The sequence below is a fragment of the Chelonia mydas genome, chromosome 2 (genome assembly GCF_015237465.2).
Source record: "Chelonia mydas isolate rCheMyd1 chromosome 2, rCheMyd1.pri.v2, whole genome shotgun sequence".
Lineage (NCBI taxonomy): Eukaryota > Metazoa > Chordata > Testudines > Cheloniidae > Chelonia > Chelonia mydas.
The window spans coordinates 178,265,513-178,290,900 of record NC_057850.1 but is presented as its reverse complement, the minus strand read 5'-3'; the positions used below and the strand labels follow the sequence as shown (position 1 = coordinate 178,290,900).

The following is a 25,388-nucleotide window of genomic DNA, read 5'->3' as shown; positions in this document are numbered from 1 at the left end:
GCACCTTTACTCCTCTCTCTCCACATACCCTTCAATAACTCTATTCCAGTCATGAGTGGTATTTCTTTAATCCCTATAATATCTGGTTTGACCTCCTGTTCCAGCAGTTCCATTTCCTCCATTTTATTGCCCAGACTCCTTGCATTTGTATGAGCATTTCAGTTGTTGCCCTTGGACCTCACCCAGTTAGTGTGGTGGTGTACCATTATCCCTTACTATATATTCATTTAGCTGATTTTCCTGCTCCTGTGTACTGAAGCCAGGTGTGGAGATTTCATGAACCTCTCCCAACCTTCTCCGCTCATCTCCTAGTTTAAAGCCCTTCCTATCAATCATGCACCCTTGATCCCAGAAGGTTAATACCCCAGGTTCTCAAGTGGAGTCCATCAGTCTAGAGGACTCTGCCTTTTTTCTTCTTCTATGAATGCCTCCTAATGGTTGATCATCCCAAAACTTTCCTCATAGCTCCAGTTCTTGGACCATCTGTTGATCTTCATTATATAGTCACGCCTTCATCTGCATTCTCTAGGGACCAGAAGCATTTCCCTGAAAGTCAACTGAGCTGCCACTTCTTTAATCATCTTACTCTTACCCAGTTGAATATAGTCATTCTTGACCGTTCCAGTGCGAATCTAGCAGTGTCATTCATGCTAACATGCAGCACAATGTGGCTTTTTTCCCACTTCGGTTACAGTTCTCTTCAGCCTGACATCCATATCTCGTATCCTTGCCTCTGGTAGATAGCACACTCTTCTTTACTCTGGATCTGGTCTGGTGACAAGCCTGTTGATTCTTTTCCATATACAGTCTCTGATCATATAGACCTGTCTCTTCCTGGTGTTGGTATGAATTTCTCTCTTGCAATCTGCTGTACTTCTTCATTTTTCCTTAAGCTACGGTCCCTGGCTACCTCCAGTATCTCTCTGTTCAGCAGAAAGAGAGAGGCTGTTACATTCAAGCATATATAGGAGGGGTGGTTATGCCTACATGCAGTTAAAATGAGGTATTAGGCCTAGTCCTTTGCACTGCTCTGAGGCACATAGAAATACCTCCTGCTCCCACCAGAGGGTGAATCACCCTGGATCACAGTGGTCTTTGCTGATGCTTGCTAGTGCAATTTGCATTCCCCCAGCACCAGCCATGCTGAATCAGGCCCATTCAGCAGGTGGAACCAAGGCAGGACTTAGGTCTTGGTCCTAAATTCTCCTGTATCACAGCCCTCAGCTTAGTCACAAAGGCAAGAATACACATATTCCTGACTCTCACTTGGTTTCCTATCACTCTAATCTCTTCTCCATCAAAATTTCTCCACCACACATTTGTAAAAAGTCATTCTTTCCGAGTTCAGTTGTTCCCTTGCTCATTTTCTCTTATTAGTTTGTCACACTTTTTCAAGGACCACCGCCTGTTGCATGCCGTTAGATGATTGTACATGAAACTTCTGGTCAGGAAGCATGACACATAATGCCAAAAGGCTTTGGCTCTGCATTAGTTAGCCACATGGACTGAAAGGTTTAGCTCAGGGTTTAACTGATCGCCATATTTGGGGTCGGGAAAGAATTTTCCTCCAGGGCAGATTGGAAGAGGCCCTGGAGGTTTTTCACCTTCCTCTGTAGCATGGGGCACAGGTCACTTGCTGGAGGATTCTCTGCTCCTTGAAGTCTTTAAACCACGATTTGAGGACTTCAATAGCTCAGACATAGGTGAGAGGTTTTTCGCAGGAGTGGTGGGTGAAATTCTGTGGCCTGCGTTGTGCAGGAGGTCAGACTAGATGATCATAATGGTCCCATTCTGACCTAAATATCTATGAATCTATGAAAGAAACTGAATCACAGGGAACAGTATGCTGAAAGCTAAATAGTGATTCTGTCCACCTCTTCCTTGCCGCTTTACTGTCAGAAATGGTCCACAATGATCTGTGCAGAAAGAAGCATCAGTGCAAATGACAGGAGAAAAGGGGAAGCTTTTATCCAGTCTGGAACCAGTTCTGCCCTCAGATACACATTCAACTCTACTGACTTCATCGGAAGTTGTAAGGCATGTCTCAGCCCCCACAACCTAAATCTATGGTTTAATTCAGATGTACCCTGATCTGTCTGTTAGCACTACACACTCTCACTTGTTTGGACTGTACCTTCTCCAGATAAGTGCCATTTTAGGAAAGGCCCCTGGACCACCTAGATTACTAAGGCAAAATAACACTCTGAAACCAGTGTCAATTTGTCCCTGTTGTGGGGAGAATTCTAATAATTAGTCTACTGTTTAGTTCCTTTCCTTTGTATTCACTTTCTTCCTGAACTTTTCCACAGAACATTATGAAGAGAGAGTCCTGCAGCTATTAATGATCAACTTTGTTCCTCAGATGAACGTGTATTATGATCATTAATTAAATGCCACAGCCTAGAAGCATATGCAGTGTGCTCGCTGCCATTACATGTGCAGAACCCCGAGAGAGTTTTCATAAGTGAGGATGTTACCTTCCCCACTCATGAGAGAAATCACTGGCATAAGCACATGTGTAGCCATATGTAGCCTTCCCTCACGAGAGAGTCCTCATCCTTAAACCTCTCATGGCTATAATGTTACAATAGCTTGGATCTTGACAAACCACTGTTAGCATTTACCACATAGCAGCAGACAGTTGTTTGTTTACGTTCCAAATAGCAATGGACAAACTAGTAGCCACTCTCTGTGAGGTACTATCCTCCGTGTATGGACTTGAGCAGTGGCTGTTAGCCAGAATAAAAATCAATTTGTCATCTCAGAAGACACAATGCAGATGAACTAACTAGTTAAAATGAATTATCATAGGTGATGGGCACAGAAGAACAAGGGAAATGGAAAATGTATCCGGTCTCAGACAAGCTTAATTATTTGGGTTACGAGGGCAACATCACAACTAGAACTGATTGAACGCTGCAAAATGCTGGGACTGATTCTCTTCTCACTTAGATCAGCTTTATACTTGTGCAACTCCATTAACTTTATGTCAGAGTAAATGAGTTTTAGACTCTGTATTTAGGAACATTGATTTAAATTCTGGACCACTGTTCAACTGACCCAGGGTTGCACCCTTTCATTGTTCACTATTGGCAAACATTTGGGTGAATGGGTTTTGATTCACATGAATATTTGAGGAATGGCTGTTCTTAGTATTCCAACTATAAAAGGATAGTAAACACAAACAAGAATGCTCCTTATGTGTGAATTGTTGTCCTCCCTGTTCAAAAGTTTTTAGTCAACAGTCAGAGCAAAAACAGTTCCATGTGATTTAGAAGGGGAAGATTTGGGTGGTTCATATTTGAACATCGATATGTTATGTGGCCCTTTAAAAATACAATTCACATTATAACATTCAACCTTGTGAGGTTTTAAAAATATTAAAGTGAATCTTTTTTTGTGGGGGATGGAAGGTATCAGATATATAATATTAGACATCTGCACCCTTGCTTTTTAATTTAATACTGTATATTAAATAGGTTGAGTACTACCCCTTAGCCTTTGTTAGGTGGTGTAACAGTCTGGCAGTGTTGCTGTTAGCAGTGACTTTGAAAGTGGCTGAGACTTAGTGAGTCAGCGCTAGCTTATTAACATACGTGATTTTAAGGAAGTTGAAGACCTCTGGGACCTTAACTAACTGGTCCAGCTGAGGTGGGAAGAGCCCGTAGAAGGACCCAGTCTACGGAGAAGGGTTGGCTGGCACATTTCTTGCAGAAGTGATTAGAAGGGAAATATGCACTGTGAGAAGTCATCCCTCCTCAGGCCTCTTTGCTTATGGGAAGTAATTTAGTTGAATGAACTGAAAATCTCAAAACAGGAAATAGGCCAATAAAAAGCAAAGATGGAAAAATGCTTATAACTCAAGTAAAAGAGAAAAGCAGATGAACACCAGACTCTGATAAAACATGCGAATGTCATCAACTTGGCGTTAACACCAGCCCAGTAGAGATGTCAGAAATACAGGTGACAATCAAGAAGCTGAAAAACAACAAAGTGGCAGAGGGTGATCAAATCACAGCAGAAATACTAAATAGCACTTGATACCTTCTCCCTAATGAAAAGCTGTGAGAGCTGTTCTATGAGATCTGGGGGAAAGAGACTCCGTCCTGACCAATGGAAACATGAAATCATTGTCAGAATTCCCCAAAAGGCTCTAACTAACTCACTCACAAATGGAGAGGAGTCACATGGCTCTGTTGTAAGGAAAGCTTTCTGCAGAGTGATACTACACAGGATGAAAGTGGCAGTAGAGAAGATTCAGGCATAAGAAATCCACATTAAGGACCATCACAGAAGAACATACAGACTGGCAGGCTCCCCCCATCATCAGTTTTATTTATTTTATTTTTTGAAGGGCATTTGACAGCCCGAACACTGCAGACATGTACTGTGATTCTTCAGTCCCGTGGAGTACTCACTCTAGTTGTCAACATCATCAAGGCCTCATACAGAGCTGCAAAGTGCTCTGTAAGGGTGAACAATCAGGTAACAGAGTGGTTCAAAGTGAATAGTGAGTATCAGGGCTGCATTCTATCTTCACTGTTGTGTGGCATTGGTATAGACTGGTTAATGAAGAAATGGATTAGCAACACGAACAATGGTATAGCTTGAATAGATCGCAGATGCCTACAATATCTAACCTTTGCTGATGAGATTGCGCTACAGACAAGTTGGCAAAATCAGTTATGCCAAGCAGGGCTCAAAATCAGTCATGCCAAAATGAACATCTTTGAAACCCAGATATCAAGCAGTAAATCACACTAGAAGCCAAAAATGTTACAGAAGTAGAACAGTTCACCTGTCTGGGCAGAACCATATTGGCCATTGGAGACCTCAAGAAGGAAGTGACACCAAGGATAGGAAAGGCATCCACTAAACTCAACAATGTATGGAAATGAAAGATATACAGCAGCAAAACAAAACTAAGAAATTTCAACTCAAACATATTTTCAGCACTAACATACAGCTGCGAGAACTGTAGATCTACTAAAATATTACACAGAAAACCAGATGCCTTCAAAAAATAAATCCCTACAAAAGATTTCAGGCATCGTTTTGAAAGATTTCATCACCAACAAAGATCTGAGAAGTCATCAACCAGCCCCGTGTGGCCATCAGAATCAGAAGGAAGCACTGGATGTATTTGGACCATGTGCTCTAGCTGCCAACACACAGCCTCCCACATAAAGCTGTCAAGTGGAAACCAACCGGCGTGGGGAAATGAGAGCACCCAAAAGAAATCTTAAGAAGAACTTTTAGCAGAGAGGGCAAAAGAGTCAAGCTCAACCCCATAGAGCAGATGGAAGTAGCAGCAAATGAGGAAGGAATGAAGAGACAGGTTTCTTCCCTGTGTGCCAAAATTTCAGCATGAAGGGTGTGATGTAATGTACTAAAACCAGGAGGGATAACTGTGTGGAGCTGTGTGTGAATAAAGCAGATCCCTGGAGGGGTGGGGGGATTCAGACTGAAGAGCCTGGATGGTTGTTTAACATGCACTGGGGAAATAGCACCGGCTTACAGACAGTATTACATGTTATGTGTTTTTCATGAATAATTTGATAAGAGACTAAATTTGTTTGGCAGTAGCAAGGAAATGGAGTTGTTCTTAGTTGAGAGGCACCTCTTTCCACCTCAAAGGGTAAGATTGTCATTACCTTTGGCTTAGCCCTGACAAATTCACACACAACTAAGGATTTATTTTGTGTGTTGAATCTGATCACAGTTTAGGGGCATACTGCCACATCACTGCAAAAGAGGAGTTTAGATCAGAGATCAAAGTAGACCAAAACATGCCTGAGAAGATCTCTGCTGTTTATCTGAAAGCCCAGGCCTCTGCATAGTGTATTGCAGGACAAATGTTATCATGGCATGAAGATGCAAGAATGACAAGATCATGTCTACACTTTGGGCTAGCTACACAAAGGAGACTTGGGCTATGACTATACTGTTGGTGGAATGTAGAGTATAGGCACAACACAGGTAGTTACATGCCACAGTGAAAGGCTCCAGCAGCTCTCCACCGTTGGAGCTTTTCCCAGCTGCCTCTCCGTTGCAGGCTCCAGTGGTGGGGAAAGGCTTTGGCAGCCGGGAAGCAGCAGGACACTACACTGCTAAAACTGCAGTGTAGACATGGGAGGTACTGCTCGGGCATCTACAGCCATGCTAGATGTGGCAATGCTGAGTGTAAATATCTGCGCTTATGGTGGTATATGGAGTACAGATACAGCACGCCCAGCTAGCACAGGTATAAAGAGCAGTGTAGACATGGCTTAGGCAAATAGAGTGCCCTACATGCCGGAACCCTAGCATATATACCCTACACAGCTTTCTAAATGTGGAATTCACAGCCCTTAATTAGGCACCCAGGCTCTCTATACTATGCCGGGGAGAGTTAGGCACACAAGAAAAGAGATCCATAGACACCATCAAGCTGAGCAGGAAGCCATCTAAGTTAGCCAGTAGGAAATTCCAAGGAGAGGGATAGGGCCTAAGCCCCCCAAGGGACTTGGGTGCCTAACTCTGAGCCCGAGGGAGGTGTCTATCATCACTTAGAGTTTACAGCCATGAACCCTCTCCTGGAGTTAGGCACCTAAGCCAGGTCAGGCCTTTCTCACAAAAACGATGGGGGTGTTTGTCCCCCTTCTTCCCTTCCTCCACCCCCCATAGCACTTACATGGGAGGTGGGAGACTTGGACTCACAACAGGCATAGCAGAGATTTGAACCTGGTCTCCCAGGCAGTATAAGAGGTGCACCTTGATGCGCGGTGCTGGTTAGGTGTCCTTTGTCCTCACCTACCCGATTGAGCCCTGCAGGCAATATAAATGTGGGAACACCTACTGTGTGAATCCTAGCAGGGCTTAGGCACCGAGCTGCTCAGCAGTGTCAGGACTTAGGCCTCGTCTACACTATGGGGGGAGATCGATCTGAGATACACAATTTCAGCTACGTAAATAATGTAGCTGAAGTCAACATACTTAGATCTATTTACCGCGGGGTCCACACTGCGCTATATTGATGGGAGCCGCTCTCCTGTCAACTCCCCTTGCGCTTCTCATTCAGATGGAGTACAGGAGTTGACGGGAGAGCAATCGGCGGTTGATGTGACCCGCTAAATCGATCGCCGATGCATCAAGCACCGTGCATTGATCCCCGCCTAAGTGAAGACAAGCCCTTAGTGGCTTTTGGCATGCCCACTGGGGACATTACTGGTGGAATGTAGAGTATGTCTACAGTGTGGTTTTTAAAAACCACAGCAGCAAGTCTCAGAGCCTGGGCCTACAGACGAGGGCTCATGCTGCGGTGATAACAGCTGTGTAGACATTTGGGCTCAGGCTGGAGCTCGGTCTCTGAAACCTACCACCCTCTCCAGGTTTCAGAGCCCAGGCTCCAGCTGAGTCCAAACATCTACACTGCTGTTTTTAGCACTATAGTGGTGAGCCTCACAAGGCGCAGTCTGTAAACCTGGGCTCTGAGACTCGCTGACATGGGTTTTTAAATGCAGCATAGACATTCCCAAGAGACTTAAAGCACCCACAGGGCTGGGAGCAGCTGAGCAGAGGGTTTGAAGATCTACATTTTGGATGTAGATACTTAAAATGGCAGTTAAATGCCTAACTCCCTTTGTGCGCACTAGCCCTTTATGTATTCTACTTCTATTTTTCAAATCCCAATTGCTTCTCCCTTAGTGGATTTAGGGTGCTAACAAGAAAGTTACTGTATAAAATCCCTGCCAGTCAAGGTGGTGGTATACTGTAAGAACCAAATAGCCCTCGGTTCTGACTCAAATAGGAGTGGTAAATCTGCAACCAAAGACAAAAGTACAGAATTTGACTTCCTCTCATTTACACAGTTGTAAACTGCAGTGGACTGACTCTGGTGTAAGGCAGGAAATAGCTCTTAAGGGCCTGATCCAAAGCCTGTTGAAGTTAATGGGAGTCTTTTTATTGACTTGAATGGGCTTTGGATGAACACTTAATGCTTAGGCATATCCGCCTAATAATGACTCTTGGAAGTTTTAGATGGTGCAGAACTCAATGCTGTATTTGCATTTAGTATGCAGTTATTGCTCAATAAAAGCTGCTTGCCAACGTGCCCTTTCTTTTTCATTTTTGTTGAAGCTCACTTGTTAGACATGTCTCTCTGCAGACTGGAGCCAGCTGCTCATTTCCAAACACAGGTATGTTTTTGCCAACCTTTTTCTCTGCCCATAGCTGGAGGATTTAAAACTGGGGGTTAAGAAAGTGATATTCCTAAATGTGCTCCCTCACTCTGAACAGACTGCCGAATTCCCCTTTGGAGACCAAAGTCATGCATAAATACAGCTTCTGTCAAAATATTTGTGGATTCAGAGAGGTTTTTGATCTTGGAGGAGGATTAGGGGAACAGGAAGAAAAAGAAACCCAATGAAATGAACAGGCAAAATGGCACACAATTACCTGAAACTATAGGTTTTTTTCATACCGAACTTGAATTGCTGGCAAACAGAAGATAATTTTGGCCTGCAGTCTCCAGTCAGATTGGCCCCCTTTGCACTGATCTGGAGGTGGAAAGGGGCTGGAAACATTCACAGTTGGCCTGCAATGAACGCCTCTGTTGCATGTATGCTGACTCTGGCCATTGTGCCCCCACCTGGTGTAAAGGGCATGTTGAGAACCGGGATTGGGCCTGATGCAGCAGCAATCCTCCACTAGTGCAGGGTCTAATCAGGACCCTATATCAGTGGCTCAAGTTAGCGCTTCTAGGAAGCAGATTGAAGTCTTGTCTGAGACGACGACTTCTTGTTTGTTTGTTTGTATTACTGAGGCACCTAGCATCCCCAATCATAGAGCAGGACCCCATTGTGCTAGGTGCCTTATAAAAAGAACAAAAGATGGTCTCTGCTCCAAGGCCTTCCCCCCCCAGCTTTGAAAATATCTTGTTCCCTTATTGGTCCTTTAGTTCAGGTGCCAGCCAGCTGAGCTTCTTAACCCTTTACAGGTAACAGGATGTTGCCTCTGGCCAGGAGGGATTTTATAGCACTGTATACAGAAAGGTGGTTACCCTTCCCTTTATATTTATGACACGCCCCCCAAATCACAGATAGGGTGAAACACTGGCTGTCCATCATACACAATACCTCCAGCCATGCTAGACACAGTCAAATACAGAAAGAACCAGGTATGTATGTAATCAAGATACTAGAGACAATACTGCCAGATCATACAGTCATACAAAAACGCCGAGATCTTTACTCAAGCCGTTTGCTTCCTTAGAACATGTAGCCAGGACGACAGTACGCTTACTTGTAAATACATACTCCAGCAATAAATGTATGGATTAGATGCAAATACGCAAACCCGGAATTTCTCTAGTGGATTATTTGGCAGTCTCCTACGCTGTCAAATGGGTATTGAAATTAAAAGAAAACAGGCAGATTTGGTTTACTGGCCCACACATCCATTAACTCTGCGTTACAGATCTTGAACGCAGCTAAGAAAATACAAGAGCTTACAGACTAAGTGTCTGGGCACTTTGGTCCCTGCTGCATTCTCCACCCTCCCTCAGCCATGCAACACAGAGCTGTGGCAGAGGAGAGATGCAGGCCCACAGGCCTTCCAAAAAATGGCACATGGGAACAACCTGGTGAAAGTCTGAAACCAGTGGGCCTGACTTACCACAGCACATGAAAGGGTGATTCCGTTGACTGCAGTGGAGTTACATTCATGTAACACTGAGGTAACGCAGTGGTGGATCAGGCCCAGTAAATTAATTGACACACATCTTATTTAAAGAGCTCCCACAGACTGTGCTTGTCATCTCATGGCCCAGTCTCTGCTGCCTGTTAGGAAGTGAACAAAGGGTTTGCCCTTCCCACCCAAGCCCCCCTCAAAGCCATGCATCTCCCGAGATCTCTCAGAGGCCTATGATATCTTGGTAGAGAGCCTGTGCCCCTCTAACAGATCTGGGTCTTCCTATGCCCTCCTCTGCTCCTAGGTAATGCAGCTGTATTGCAGCTCCAGCTGCTCCTCTACTCCCTACCATAAAATGGGGAAGGAGCAGCATAGAAGAGTTAATGCACTTTCAGATTTGAAGGAGATGATGCAATCCTGGCCCTGCCCCATCCCTAGTTGTAGATCTTCAGCTGCTTGGATCTGGAGTAGGATGAGAGACAGATACAAAGGCAGCTGACTCCACTTCCTGAAGTGGGGGTGAGAGCCGCACGTGAAGGTTCCTCTTTGCATGTGGATCTCAGGGAGAGCTGCTCCCCCGTGCTTTAGGCACTTGAGTGACTAATTTAAACAATTACTGTAGTGCCTTAAAGGCAAAGGTTCTTTTAAACCTAATAGGCTAAATGGCTTCCTCTTTACTAATAAGATACATTCAGAAAATGCTGAGTAAGGGCTCGTCTAGATTGCAGCTGGGGGTGTAAATGGCAGCTCGTTTAGACATACCTACACTAGCTGTACTCTAGCTATCTCAGTAAACATATAAGTGAGGACTCCTCAGTGTGGGCTTCAGCACCAGCTGCACAAACCTGCTTGATCCCCTGGGTATGCGCTTGCTTCTGTGGCTGGCCCTGAAGCCCACGCAATGGCACTCTCATGTCTATTTTTAGCAGTCTAGCTCGAATACAGCTAGTGCTGGCATGTCTCCATAAGCTGCCATTTGTATTCCTGGCTGCAGCATAGATCAACCGTCAGGGGTTCGATGGAGCCAGTCCACTTTCCCAATACGTTGACAGCGGCCAAGACCACAGCAGGACAGTGACTTTTGTGCATGATAGGCCAGAGCACATGTTCTTATTTTAAGATTTCAATGTGTTTTGAGACACAAACACTTGTAAGCAGAGCCTGGAAGAAGCTGCAGACCAAGAACACACTGGTGTCTGGCTGACTGGTGGCTGGCTAAAGCCTTTCCTGGCAGTCTGAAAGCGCCACACCTGTGAGTGGAAGACTTGCCTTTCACTGCAGGAGTGAAATTAATGAAAGATATTCAGATCCTGTGTTGGAGAGGAAGAGGATGAGGAGAGAATTAGGGTCCACAACTCTGATCCTTCTTGACATCTTGGACAATATAACATCCCCTACAATATGGGACTGCTCCTGCTCCCATTCAAATCCATGGCAAAACTCCAACAGACTTCTGTAATACAGGATTGGGCACTATCTGAATTTGTATTTGGAAAAATATAGTTTCTAAACTGTGTAAAAATGATTTAAAAACATCAGTGGAAAACTAAGAAGGATATTTTTTAAAATAGTGGGAAAGTCGAGAGAGAAGACCTTCCAAATCCAGAAATATAGAATCGTAGAACTATAGGACTGGAAGGGGCCTTGAAAGGTCATCTAGTCCAATTTCCTGCACTCCTGGAAGGACTAAGTATTATCTAGACCATCCCTGACAGGTGTTTGTCGAACCTGCTCTTAAAAATTTCCAAGGAGGGAGATTCCACAACCTCCCTAGGCAATTTATTCCAGTGCTTAACCACCCTGACAGTCAGGAACTTTTTCCTAATGTCCAACCTAAACCGTCCTTTCTGCAATTTAAGCCCATTGCTTCTTGTCCTACCTTCAGAGGTTAAACACAACAATTTGTCTCCCTTCTCCTTGTAACAACCTTTTAAGTACTTGAAAACTGTTATCATGTCCCCCCACCCCTAGTCTTCTCTTCTCCAGACTAAAAAAATCCAATTTTTTCAATCTTTCCTTATAGGTCATGTTGTCTAGACATTTAATCATTTTTATTGCTCTTCTCTGGACTTTATCCAATTTATCCACGTCTTTCCTGAAATATGGTGGCCAGAACTGGACGTAAAATCCAGTTGAGGCCTAATCAGCATGAAGTAGAGCAGAAGAATTACTTCTTGTGTCTTGTTTACAACACTCCTACTAATACATCTCAGAATGACTGCTTTTTCTTTGAAATATTGTTACACAATTAACTCATATTTAGCTTGTGATCCACTCTGACCCCCAGATTTCTTTCCACAGTACTCCTTCCTAGGCAGTCATTTCCCATTTTGTATGTGTGCAACTGATTGTTCCTTCCTAAGTGGAGTACTTTGCATTTGTACTTATTGAATTTCATCCATTTCTCCAGTTTGTCCAGATCATTTTGAATTTTAATCCTACCCTCCAAAGCACTTGCATCCCCTTCCAGCTTCGTAAGTGTACTCTCTGTTTCATTATCCAAATAATCGATGAAGATATTGAACAGAACCGGACCCAGAACTGATCCCTGTGGAACCCCACTCATTATGCCCTTCCAGCTTGACTGTGAACCCACTGATAACTACTCTCTGGAAATGGTTTTCCAACCAGTTATGCACCCACCTTGTAGTAGCTCCATCTAGGTTGTATTTCCCTAGTTTGTTTAGGAGAAGGTCATGCGAGACAATATTAAAAGCCTTGCTAAAGTCTACCACTTCCCTCCTGTCCGCCAGGCTTGTTACCCTGTCAAGAAAGCTATTAGATTGGTTTGACATGATTTGTTCTTGACAAATCCACGCTGACTGTTATTTATCACCTCATTATCTTCTGCAAATCTATTACTTAATTATTTGCTCCATTATCTTTCCTGGTACTGAAGTTAAACTCACTGGTCTGTAATTCTCCGGGTTGCCCTTATTTGCCCCTTTCCAGTCCTCTGAAATCTCTCCCATCTCCCATGACTTTTTTGAAGATAATTGCTAATGGCTCAGATATCTCCTTTGTCAGCTCCTTGAGGATTCTAGGATGTATTTCATCAGGCCCTGGTGACTTGAAAACACTTGTCTAGGTAATTTTTAAATTGTTCTTTCCCTATTTTAACCTTTGATCCTACCTCATTTTCACTGGCATTCACTCTGTTAGACATCCAATTGCTACTAACCCTTTTGGTGAAAACTGAAACGAAAAAGTCATTTAGCACTTCTGCCATTTTCACATTTTCTGTTATTGTTTCACCCCCTCACTGACTAATGGGCATACCCTGTCTTTGGTCTTCCTCTTGTTTCTAATGTATTTGTAGAATGTTTTCTTGTTAGCCTTTATGTGTCTAGCTAGTTTAATCTCATTTTGTGCTTTGGCCTTTTTAGTTTTGTCCCTACATACTTGTGTTATTTGTTTATATTCATCTTTTGTAATTTGACCTAGTTTCCACTTTTTGTGGGACTCTTTTGAGTTTCAGACCATTAAAGATCTGCCATACTTGCTATCTCTCCTACGTAGTGGGATAGTTTGCTCTTGTGCTCTTAATAATGTCTCTTTGGAAAAACTGCCAGCTCTCTTGAATTGTTTTTACTCTTAGACTTGCTTCCCAAGGGATCTTACCTACTGTGGTGTTTAGATGTTGCTTGTAATTATTAGAATTGGGAGCACTGGCTGTTGGGAGCCTGAAAGGACAGGAAACAGTAAGGAGGGGGGAGGAGTTGAAGAGGCTGAGGGAGAGCTACTGAGGGTGCAGCAGCAGCTTGGAAAAGAGGTTTCCACTTTAAAAAATAAAGTCCTGTTGAAGTTTGTTAGTACCTTGTCTGGCTACTACAACACCGATCAAATCCCTGAGTTTGCTAAAGTCTGCCTTCTTGAAATCCACTTTCTTTATTGTGCTGTTCTCCCTCTTACCATTCTTTAGAATCATGACCTCATTGATTTGGATCACTTTCACCCAAGCTGCCTTCCACTTTCAAATTCTCAACCAGATCTATAGTTAAGAAGTGATTTTTTTAAAAACTAGCAGGCACTGTAATTCAGAAGTGACTTTTCTTCAGAAACACCCAATGTAAACAAATGTAAGCACAAGAAAAAAAAATTCTTAGTTGTATCTGTCTGAACTGAAATCCCCGCTAATACGTTAGAAAAAGCTAATGTCCTAACTACAATACTGTCTAAAGTTTAGATCATGTTTTCAAACTGGCTAATCCATTACTCCATGATGACTAGCTGGGATTAGGCTAATGATGTTGTCATTGCTGTAAAATAAAAGAAACATAACAAAACCCTCATGGAGGGGAGGAAAATAAATGACGGTTTGTCTCTTAGCCTCTATTGCTGCCAAGTCCCCGCGAGTGACTGGACTGGCATGTTAGTAAGCTAGTCTCTGGTATACAGTTGTATTGTGCTTGCCATAGCTGTTTGGAGGTGAAGCCATGACATTTGTTTGTGCAGAACGACAATGTCATTTGCTGATGATCACTCTCCATTATTTTCTTCCTTTGAAGTACAAGTGAGGCAGCCAGTGATAAATATCTTCCTGAAAATTCTTATTGTCTTATTCCTGCGTTCAGATGTGGCATGGTCAGGGTTTTCTTGAAATACAGGTGACACTAGACGCTGGATGATGTAAACATGAAACCAAGTGTTCTTACTTTATGCTGTGTTCTTGTTAACTAGAAATGTCCCCACAATACGGGTGTAATATTGGTCTACACCAGCAGATGGCGCTATTACACACCCAGCTCCTGTTTTTCATTCACTAATGTCCCCATAGCTATCAGCACCTCACTACTGCTACTATAGTTATGACCTCTGCAAAGCTCAGGCACTTACTGGCTTGTTTAGTTCAGCAATACGCAGTGGCCAAACTGTTTTTCTGGGGTATTGGTGTTTCTGGACAGTACTCTGGTGGCCGTGCGTATGCATCCTCACGCCGTTGGTGAAACCACACAGAGAGGTAGTCCATGTCACCAGCAATGGTGTACCGATAGCATGAGCAGACTACCTTCCATTCGGCTTTGTTTAGTAAGCCAGGAAATATGACCTCTATCACAGTGGCTATGACCACCTTCCTTTTTATCTAGATACCTGAAATGTGTACCTCACCAGCAGCTTGATAAACAGCTGTGCTAATGCATCAATGCCATCCTTCATTCCCTGGCTGCACAAAGCAACGTGTGACTTTGATTTATTGCAGTTATGTCATAGGGTGGGGCCCATAGGAAATGATGATCACGTATAAAAAGTCAGCGTCGCAGCCACTCATTGTCTCCCGCCTAGCTATTAGATACTAGTGATTAGTGCAATATAAGAACCACAACCAAGCCACTCATGAAACTGTTATCCATTAAATTATATCATGCACCTGTCTTGTGAAATTGCTCTCAACCACACAAGCATGCACAGGTAGCCAGCTGCCATGTAAACCTAAACTAATGACTCGTGAGAGAAATAGGATGTCCAGGGATATGTGTGCACTACAGATGAGCACTAACTTCATTTGAGCCAGCCTGCTGAAAATAGCAATGCGGATGTTGCAGCTCACAGCAGACAGGCAGGCTAGCTCCCAAGCTCAGAATGGGGAGGGGGGGGGGGTCAGGTGGGTGTGAGAGTCTAAGTGGCTGCCTGAGCTGTTATGTCAATGAGGGGGAGAGGGATAGCTCAGTGGTTTGAGCGTTAGCCTGCTAAATCCAGGGTTGTGAGTTCAATCCTTGAGGGGCCCATTTAGGGATCTGGGGCAAAAATTGGAGATTGGTCCTGCTTTGAGCAGGGGGTTGGGGTAGATGACCTCCTGAGGGCTCTTCCAATCCTGATATTCTATGAATGCTAGTATCTTTAATGCGCTAGCTCAAGCCTTGCTAGTGCAAGTCTGTCTACACTGGATGGGAGGCTCAGTCAGCTGCAGTGTAGACATAGCCTGGGAATACATACCTTATATAAATATATTTTTGAAATGGTTTTAACCTGAGGGGTTTTAAAGTAGCTTCTCTCTATCAAGTTGAAACTTTCAAAGATAAGCTTTTTGATTTATGGCCCACTTCCTAAATATAAAGATTGCTGTAAATTTTCTTGTATATAAGTAGAATAATGACGTAAAATGTGCAACTTTATTTTTAATTTTGCTGATGGATGGATTTTTGAGCAGCTGGCTCTTGCTAGGGACTTGTCAGACACTTGTGTTTACAGGACTTTGGGTGGAACTTGCCATAGAATGGTGACACAATGTCATTGCGAGACCTTTTCACCCAGACATCCATGTCTGTTTTGTCAAAGTGGTCTCATGTTCTGTATTTTTGGTACTTTGGGGGACGGGATGTCATGGACTTAATCGCCAAATGGTTTTTAAATTGGTAGGTTAAGCAGGACATTTCCAAATTGATGTTAGCTAAGGATGACCAAATTCAGGATGTTAGCTAAGGATGACGGACTGGGATCAAGTTGCATGGCTCCAACATAGGCGTTGCACCTGACTTGTCTGAAGACCTTGGCGGGAGGTGCAGCAAGACAGAGGTGAGTGAAGCTAGCAAACCAAATGAATAAAGGATAAGATCAAGATGTCAACAAGCCACTGGAGGGAAGACCGACATTTCTAAAACCCTCAGGCTCACACCTTGAGGAGACAAAGTCAAGACAAAAAGAATGTCTGCAAGCAAAAATCATTTCGCCAGCAATATCACCATCTGGCTCTATGACTGCAATGCCAGCTCCTACTCCATGAGAGTCCAGAAGACTGCAAGAGTTGAAGAGCTTATGAACCCCGTGTTGTTTTAAGAATCTTAGCTTTCTGTTTTCTATTGTTGTCTTTTGTTTTTATTAGCTGAGACACATCCCACCCTTTTGTTCTTTAATTTTAAGGTGTGGGGGGTGTGGCTGTGGTATGCATGTGTGTCTCTGCGCACCTGTAATGTCCACACAGGGAAGGTGCCAGAAAGACAGTTCCCCAGGTTTAAACTGCCCTAAAGATTGAAGTGTGTTGTGTGTTTTAAAAGGCCTAAGAAACTTAAACTGTCATATGTACATGTTGGTACATAAGATTTGTCAGATTTCTGTTTACCAAAGTGTTCTGTTAAAATCTGTATTATGACATCGCTTTGGAGGTGGGAGAGGAAGGGTTAGCCACCACACTAGAACTGAAATCTAAAGAAGGAACTTTTTAATTGGCTCTGAGGTTGTGGTTCAGACATTAATAATAATTTTTGTTTGAACATCAAAATATTTAACTTGCTCCAAGTTGAAGATCTGATTCTGAAAATTCTTCAGCGGGGGTTCATAACCAAATGGACAACCACCTCAGTAGAGCTTTTCTTAGAATTTTTACGTATTGATTATTTCTTGTGTAAATCATCAGATTTATTAGATTTTAATTCCAATCCAATACTGAGATGAAGTTGTTGATTTGGCAGTTGGATTGCTTTTATTCTTAGTTTAACTTAATATTATTAACGGATTAGCTTTGGTTTTATTTTTGTTTAATAGTTTTCATAGAACCGATAATGAGTCAAATTTCTTGGAATAAGCAATGTGGGTCCATGAGAACATGGGCAGATATCTTCCAGTCAACCAAAAAGTCTGAGCAGCTCCCCTGAATTTAGCCTTTAGTTCTCACATCACTAAAAATCCCACAGCACTTACAAGAATAAAGGTATTTACTAGAACTAGTCAGGAATTTTGCAGCAAAACAGGTTTTTTGTCAGAGTAACCACCCCAGAACTGCCAATAGCTTGGTTGTCACCTGGGAGGTAGGACACTCAGGTTCAACTTCTTGCTCCTCTGCACCCAAAGTGGGATGTGCTCCAAATTATGCAGAGCAAGGGCTTGAACCTGAATCTCATACAGGCTAGCTAAGTGCCCTAATCACTGGGCTATTTTGGGGTGGAGGAGCAGTACTCGAGTGACTTCAAAAGCTGTCCAGTTCTCATTTTGACATGGAACAAAAACAAATGTTTTTGTTCAGATTTATTTATGGAACCTAAATCTTGTTTTCCAGCCAGCTTAAGTATTAACCCCCGTGTTCTGGCCAAATTCTAACTTATGCTATAAATTCTTGCTTACATAAATGTAGTTCTGCACTGAAAAGTGACTATAAAACTATCAAGAATCAGAGGAGTAGCCGTGTTAGTCTGTATCCACAAAAACAACGAGGAGTCCGGTGGCATCTTAAAAACTAACAGATTTATTTGGGCATAAATTTTCATGGGTAAAAAACCCCACTTCTTCAGATGCATGAGCTTATACCCAAATAAATCTGTTAGTCTTTAAGGTGCCACCAGACTCCTCGTTGTTTTTATAAAACTATCATTATTGTGCTCCATGTTTCTCCTCTATTGATTTCCATATTGAACTGACTTAGCTTACATTTTTGTTTCTAACTGCAAGCCTTGTAAACTCTGGATGGAATCAGAAACTCAAAGTGAGGTGTAGCCTCACAAACCATCACCATTCACCCTGATATAGGCTCTGCAGGAGAATTGATGACTTAGTGACCCCTCTGCAAACCAGTTGCTGTCTGTGGGTTTGCAATAGGACTAGCTGAAAACATTTTGACTGAAAATTTGGTTTTTGACACAATGAAAATTCTCAGTGTCTCCTTTCTGAGAAAAAAAATCTTTTTTTTTTGTCAAAAACCTGAAATATTTTAATTTAGATATTCTGCCAAAGTTTCTCATAGGAGTTGTAGTTCGGTATCCTCGTGTTTTCATTCTCCCCTTTGCCAAGTTTCCCAGCCAGACTATGTCTCCCCTGATCCACCATGTTCAGGGACTTCTATGATGCATCATCTCCTTCATCATGAGGGGAGACTATGGTAGATCATGGGAGATATAGTCTGACTCTGGAGTCTGGTCCACAGATGGGAATGGGAGCTGAGACAGCTGAACTACAATGCCCGTTAGGCATCATAGTGGGCGTTTCCAAACTGAAACATGTTTGGGCTTTGAAAAAAAATAGTTTTTAATTTTTCACCAAGTCAAACTTTTCCATGAAAAATGTTGACAATTGTTTTCATTTTCATCACACTTTTCTGTGGTGAGGAAAAAAGCCCATTTTCCAACCAACTGCAGTTGCGCCATTGTATCTGACTAGAATTTAGTTAATAATAATGATGTTACACCAGAAAAGAGAATCCAGCTCACTTTCTCTTAGCTGTGTGAACTCTGCAGAATTACACAATGCAGTAGTAAAAACTACTTTTGTAACTGAAATAATCAGGCTGACTCTGAACATATAATCCTAGCATCAGCAGCTGTGTTAAGAAGGTACCATTTTTCTACAGCCACTTTTCAGAGTGGAACCACATTTTAATGTTCTTCTGGTATTTCATCCTTGCTTCCTTTTCTAATATTGCAGTATATTGGTAGTACAGAATGAATACTGTGTACGTCCCACTGTGATATCTTAGAAATAGGCCTATCAGAGGATGTAGCAAGTTAAATATAAGTCTAGGCTAGATAAATTCTTTAAATGGTATTGTTAAGATAGACACACAAACAAGATTAAATCTGTGTGCATCACTGAAGTGAAACAAAAACATGTGGGATTTTCATAGGTGACTAATGTTCAGTGTTTAGTATAGAAAGTGAGAGAGCTAAGACAGTGCCACATCCAGGCTGTATTACTTCCTCCACACATACTGTTCTGTCTCATCAAACACTTCTGAAAGTAGAGTTCTCTACGTTCCTATGTGTGATCGTACTATAGCACCCTCTGTTGGGGAGGCTATTTCTCATAACACTTAAGGGAGCTAGGTGCCCAACTCTCACTGAAAGTCAGGCACCTTTGTAAACCTCAGCCTAGGTGTAAACTCAAAGTGAGTATTGCTCCTGAAACCTTTCCTATTTCTATATAACAGGCTCCAGCAGCCTTTAGCTCTGAATTCTTGCTTTCCTGAAAAAGGAGAGGAGATGGTTTAAAAAGGACTCCAGCCTTTCACCCCCACCCCCTTTTCCCAGCATGGGATAGCATTTCCCAGCTTGCTTTTGTGAGGCTGCAATCTCAAACACAGGCAGGTTGAAAGCAAGGTCTTTCTTCTCTTAAAAATGGCTGCTCCATACTTTTTCTATTCCCAGAACTTTTCGGAAGTTGGATAACACCTGAACACAATTACATGGGGAAAGCTAGAAAACTATTTTTGCCTCTATGCAGGTGAATACACCAGTTTATCTAGTCTACCCCACAACTCCAGTTGATGTCAATGGGACTGCAGGGGATCAGCAGAAGTGAAAAACAGCACCCAGGTGCATCAGGTAGGGAACCCAAAACATGAAGCACCCAAAATCACTTGTTACTCTTGGAAAGTTCTGATCTCTATAAATAAGGTATAAGCCTGTTAAGATATAATTAGTTATCTGGTTTGGTTGGTTGAGGGTGGCTTTTCAATTACAAAACGACTATGTTTACACTGATTTTTAAAACTAATCGACAGTACTGGTCTAGAGAGGAGTCTCTTTAATATAATGGTGCTTTCATTAATTAGATGAATGTGAAACATTTTAGAAAATGCACTTAGAAAATATATCTAGAAATAATGATAATGAGTCATTTACGAAATGCTGGCAAACTACATGATCTGTCAAGAATATTTTTGTTTTTAAATCCTTATCTATAGTTTGCTGCAAGCTGCAAAAACTAGACAGTCGTTTTGTCTTAGTGTCAGCAAAAAGAGACTGTGCAGTCCACTGAAAATATAAAAACATAAGTTACTAAAGCCTTGAATGTTCATAGCCTTGAATTAATGTTCTGTACAAAAATGGCACTGAAATCTACATTACTGGAACCAATAATATCTTTGAATAAAACAGCACCATATGGAAGGGGATAAAAGAGAGGGAATCAATTTACCACAAAGTGTTTTCCACCATTCATCTCCTTGGATGGGCATGAAAGGCAAAGAGTTGTCATAGAAACAATAAAATAAAAATCTATATATTGGGGTTAGGTGTTTTGCTGCTGTTGGAAATGCAAATAACAGTGAGTTGGATTGAATTTTGCAGGTCAACATGCTGCTAGTACTTCTGGTTCAGTATATTCCACTGTTGTCATTTGTGTTTTATTTAAATGGTTAATGATTTACAAGTCCATTCTATTTTATCAGTGTGCGATTGTTGTTTTAGTAATTTCAGATCAGGCTTTGAACTCTACACTGCCATTTGGGAACTTTTTAAAAATTCAGTTGTAAGCAAACAGCTCAGGACTTTGTTAATCCAGGATGTATTTTATGTCATTCTTGTCTGACAGACATTGTCCACTTTTTACCACATAAACTGAACTCACACATTACATACTGAGGTGTGACTTAGAAGCCTTTTGTGCTGGACCTTTTTTAAAGAGCAACCAGCTCCAAATAATCCTCCACAAGTCAGAATACAACTACTCTGGCCCTGAAACTGATGCCTCCTAGTATGTACCAGCGTGCAGAGCTTATGGACTTACAAGAGCACTCACCGCAAAAACATGCCATCCAAAGTACCCATAAGATTGAAACAACCCAAAAAACCAGAAATGAGGCTGAAATTTGGCCCTAGATGTGTACATTCGCTAACCCCTGAACGAACTGGGTCGAGGGAGCCAGTTCGAACCAATACAGAAAATACCCAGACAACTGATCCTTGAACTGGAATACTTTTGGTATATAATGCCCCACAATTAAAGTCAAAAGAAAATATATCATAAAATTCCTGACGGAAAACGTCCTTGGGATGGGGGTTTAAATTAAAAGCAGTACCTTGAAACACTCGTGAGACTCCAAAGAAAGGCAACAGAAAATAAAAAACATAGTAGGTTGTGACCTAAAGTGTAGAGACAGGCATAATCTGGAACAAAACATGTGAACTTCCCATCTGCCTGCCCCTGAATTCTGAGCTGAACCAGAATCCAGAATCTAAAAATATATACCTACATCCGTATTTAGGTGCATAAATAAGTAGTCTGATGTTAATTTAGCTCAACTCCTCGACTCTCATTTTTTTAAGCAGTTAACTTGAATTGGCAGGTTTGTTCCCCTGGTCCCAAACTTAGTTTATGATTTAAAGGGGGTTAAAAAAGTAATATAAGGAAACAAACCATTGTCCATTATTCTCCAACATTTATTGTTCCGTATTATTTGTGGAAAGGCCACTTGTGTTGTTACAAGGGTTACAGACAATTAAAGAGACAATGGCCAGATTTTCTTAAGTTGCCAGTGATTTTGGGTCTCTCCATTTTTTGGAGACCCAATTCAAGACACCTTTTAGAAAGTGATGAGCCTCTGAAAATCAGGCCCCTTTAAGGTGTCACAAGTGGACACTCAAAATCTCTGATCACTTTTGAAAATCATAGCTAAAGCTTCTGTCCCAAAGAGCTCACGTTCTACATAGACAAATAGACAGGCATATAGATGAAGGAAGGGAAGTGATAAAAAAACATGATACACAATGTAGTTTTGCATAGGTGATTTTAGTTCCATTCTTGTCTCTCTCTTTTTTTTTTATTGGGTGGGGGAGGTGGTAGTGTTCACTGATCAAATTACTTCATACACCTCTAAGGGAATAGGTGGAATTAATAAGATTTTGAAAGAAGGCAATTTTTAAGGATGGTCTTAAGGCTATGGGTGAAATCCCAACCCAGTGAAGTCAATGGGAGTTTTGATATTAACTTTTATGTGTCCACAATTTCATCCCAAATGCTTTGTGACTGATGGGAAAAGCATTATAAAAAAAAACCCTAAAAAAGGGAACTTGGCATTTGAAAAGTAAAATAGTTTACCTTCCCTGCCAAACACCATTTCATGATAGTCCCATGACATTATATATGTCATGTGAACAGTATCAGACAAGCTAATTTATCAAGTATAGCTTTATTATTTATTTGTATTACCATAGCAGCTAGGACCCTTAGTTGTGAACCAGGACCCAATTGTTTCCCTGATAACTGATGATAAATCAAAACTGAGACAGTTTTGTGTAAACCCTTTGTCAGTATTTAATATAAAGCAAATGATTAGGGTTCCTTTAAGTACATGTGTGTTACACTCCTTAACAAGCTACCCATTCAATTTTACAAATTTAAACTTTGTAGATGTGTTTGAAATGTGTCTTGAAGTCCATTGTCGCATCCTTTTACCTTAATCTTCATAACTCTCCCAGTGTTAGGGGTATATTTAATTTACATTATAGTCTAATTTGAAAATAGGGTAACGTGTGGGCTTTTATAATAGGTTTCAAGAGGGCAAATCAGTTTGGGCAAAACAAGAACCTGCTGTACAGTTGCCCAGCATCCAAATCAAATCTTTTGGTTTAAAAGAAAAAGTTAGAACTTTTAAAAAGTTATACTTCTCTCCCTACTTTTTGCTGCCACGGCTCTATACCTCCTTTGTTAGGTCTGGCTCAGATTGGAAAGAGAAGTGTCCAAGCACCCCAAGAAACACTGCTATCAGGAGACTTCTTTCCCAGCAGGTAGCAAGTTGTAAAAATCTCATGGTAAAAACACTTTTCTTGGAAAATTTCCATTCTAAAATTTCAGAATTCAAGAAGTCCAGATTATCCAACCATTTAGATATTTATAGGAAGTAATTAAAGTTGCTGAAACTTTTGAAGTTCAGTCTGCGCAGAAGCCCCCCTACACTTTAATAGGAATTGTCCCGAGCAATGCACTGAAAATGTTAGCCTACTACAGTGACTGCAGAGGGAGCCATGCATGAAATTATTATTGGCCAGATTCTGAAACCCTTCCTTTGAAAAATATCTTCCTCCACAAGAAGTCCGATTAAGTTTCAATGGGACTACTTGGGAAATACAGCATTACTCAAGGTCAGGGTAGCATAATCTGGCTCTTTGGCAATTACTGCCACAACTTTGTTGCAAATCTCTTTTCTGAAGGAACGTGGCAGTGAATGTGCGTGTTTGTCATTCCCCCCATTAAGACTTTTTAAATAGACATTTTGTCTTTGGTGAATGATATTTTTCGGTGTACGTTAGCCAACTGGCAACCCTCTGCACTGTGTGAGTACTTGGAATGGTGATAGGAAATAAATTACATTAGCAACTTTTTTGATATTACGGATGGAGGCAACAGGTTGAGGGAGAAAGTGCCATCTGGAAAACAGTGATGAATGGTCAGGGTGGTCAAGAAGTCACGGCTCTGTGTGGAGACTGCCCTCAGAACATGAAACTTCTTTGGGCTGTATGATTTACTTGGTATTTCATTTCTTTATTGTATACAGCTCTTGTAGGAGTCAGTAGAACATATGCAAGTGGCTTAAAGTGTAACTGCACCCTTTTCTTTTTTTATTTCAGTTGACCCTCACTTTCCATGAAATGAAAATGGCCAGTCATCATCTATTCTGTTTAAATTTATTTTTATAGGAGATGTCTGTGTTTCAGGGACCTGCGGCTGACCCTTTCCCTTTTCTCCTGCCAGTGTCCTGCTCCGACTGGGAGAGAGGGCAGGGGAGATGGGGGTCTGTAAGCCTTGACTATTTTAGTCCATTTTGTCTTGTGGGTTTTGTTTTCCTCCCTCCCGCCATAACTGTGTTCTTCGTTGGGCAAAGCAGAGGAACACTTGCCAAAATATTATAATAATTTCCCTGAGTGCTCTACTCTTCTTTCTTCAGGCTTTATCATTATCTTTTTCCTTTTGATTATTTTGATGGCAAGGATATGCTGATATTAGAGGAATGCTGGAATTAGAGGCTTCAGTACACACTTGGATGTGCAAGCAGACATACGTGGAAAGAAAATGAGCTCCCCTACTTGAGTTGTATTTCCTGAAGGACTTTAGTGTAACTCCTCTATTCCTGCATCTCTGCTGAAATTCAGATTTATACAGTAAGCTGCTTACTTTCTGGTCGAAATACACTTTTACCACATGAGCCTAATTCGGATCTCCTATTGTGAAGATCAGTTTTCTTCCTTTATCAGCCTAGTTTCCTTGATTATGCTTGTCAGTAAAACTGCCTCTTAAAGATGAAAAAGTGCCAGTTCTCTTTTTGAAATGATTAGCTACAGGTGACTTTCAATGATGAGACGAAAATGGAAAGTCTTTCTGACTCTGGGGAGAATGTATATTTGCTGTAGAGCTGACATGAGGACGATTCCTTTCTTGCAGCAACTTCAGAGGTTTTAAAATGTGTTTTAACTCAATATTGGAATGAAAACAAAACCTGTTTTTATGAAAACAGAATTGTCAGTGTCCATTTTCAGACCAAAACCTGAGGCTTTCGACTTGGGAAGGTGGGTGAATGGCCTGGTGTGTGGGAGATCCAGGTTCAAGCCATTGTTCTGTCTGAGTCAGAGCAAGGTTTTTCATTCCACATCACTCAATCAGGCACAGCAGAGACATGAACCTAGGTCTTCTATGGCTCAGGACAGGGTCCTAACTACCAGATTATAGAGTGTGAGTGAATCTGTCTCTTTGCCCCTGATGAAAATTTAGTCAAAAACCATTACATCTCTTCAAAACATTACACTGACAATGTTCTAACCAGCTCTTGTCTGCTGTACTAGCTACTGTAGCTCCAACCTAGAGCCACAAAATCCCATCACTCTTGTGTGGTGTGAGATTAATTAACAAATTCTCAGCGTAGTGATTACAGCAGATTTTTCACGTTGAGTGCAGTGCATTAGCGCTTGAAAAGCTAATATTGACGTTCATTGAAACCATTCTCAATCCAATCACAGAACAGTGTCTCTTCTGAACTAAGGAAGGTGAACTGGCTCCACATAAAATCTTCACCAGCCCAGACA

The 25,388-nt window shown here is 41.8% G+C and overlaps 1 long non-coding RNA gene across 1 annotated transcript in view; it reads left to right on the top strand.

The window, feature by feature from the left end:
* The window catches only part of LOC122464323, a 41,844-nt gene extending 17,151 nt beyond the window's left edge, over nucleotides 1-24,693 (top strand). Inside the window, exons 3-4 of the long non-coding RNA XR_006288263.1 lie at nucleotides 19,813-19,913; nucleotides 23,940-24,693. This is a non-coding gene — a long non-coding RNA (uncharacterized LOC122464323). The remainder of the gene's footprint in view (nucleotides 1-19,812; nucleotides 19,914-23,939) is intronic.
* Nucleotides 24,694-25,388: the final 695 nt, after the last annotated feature.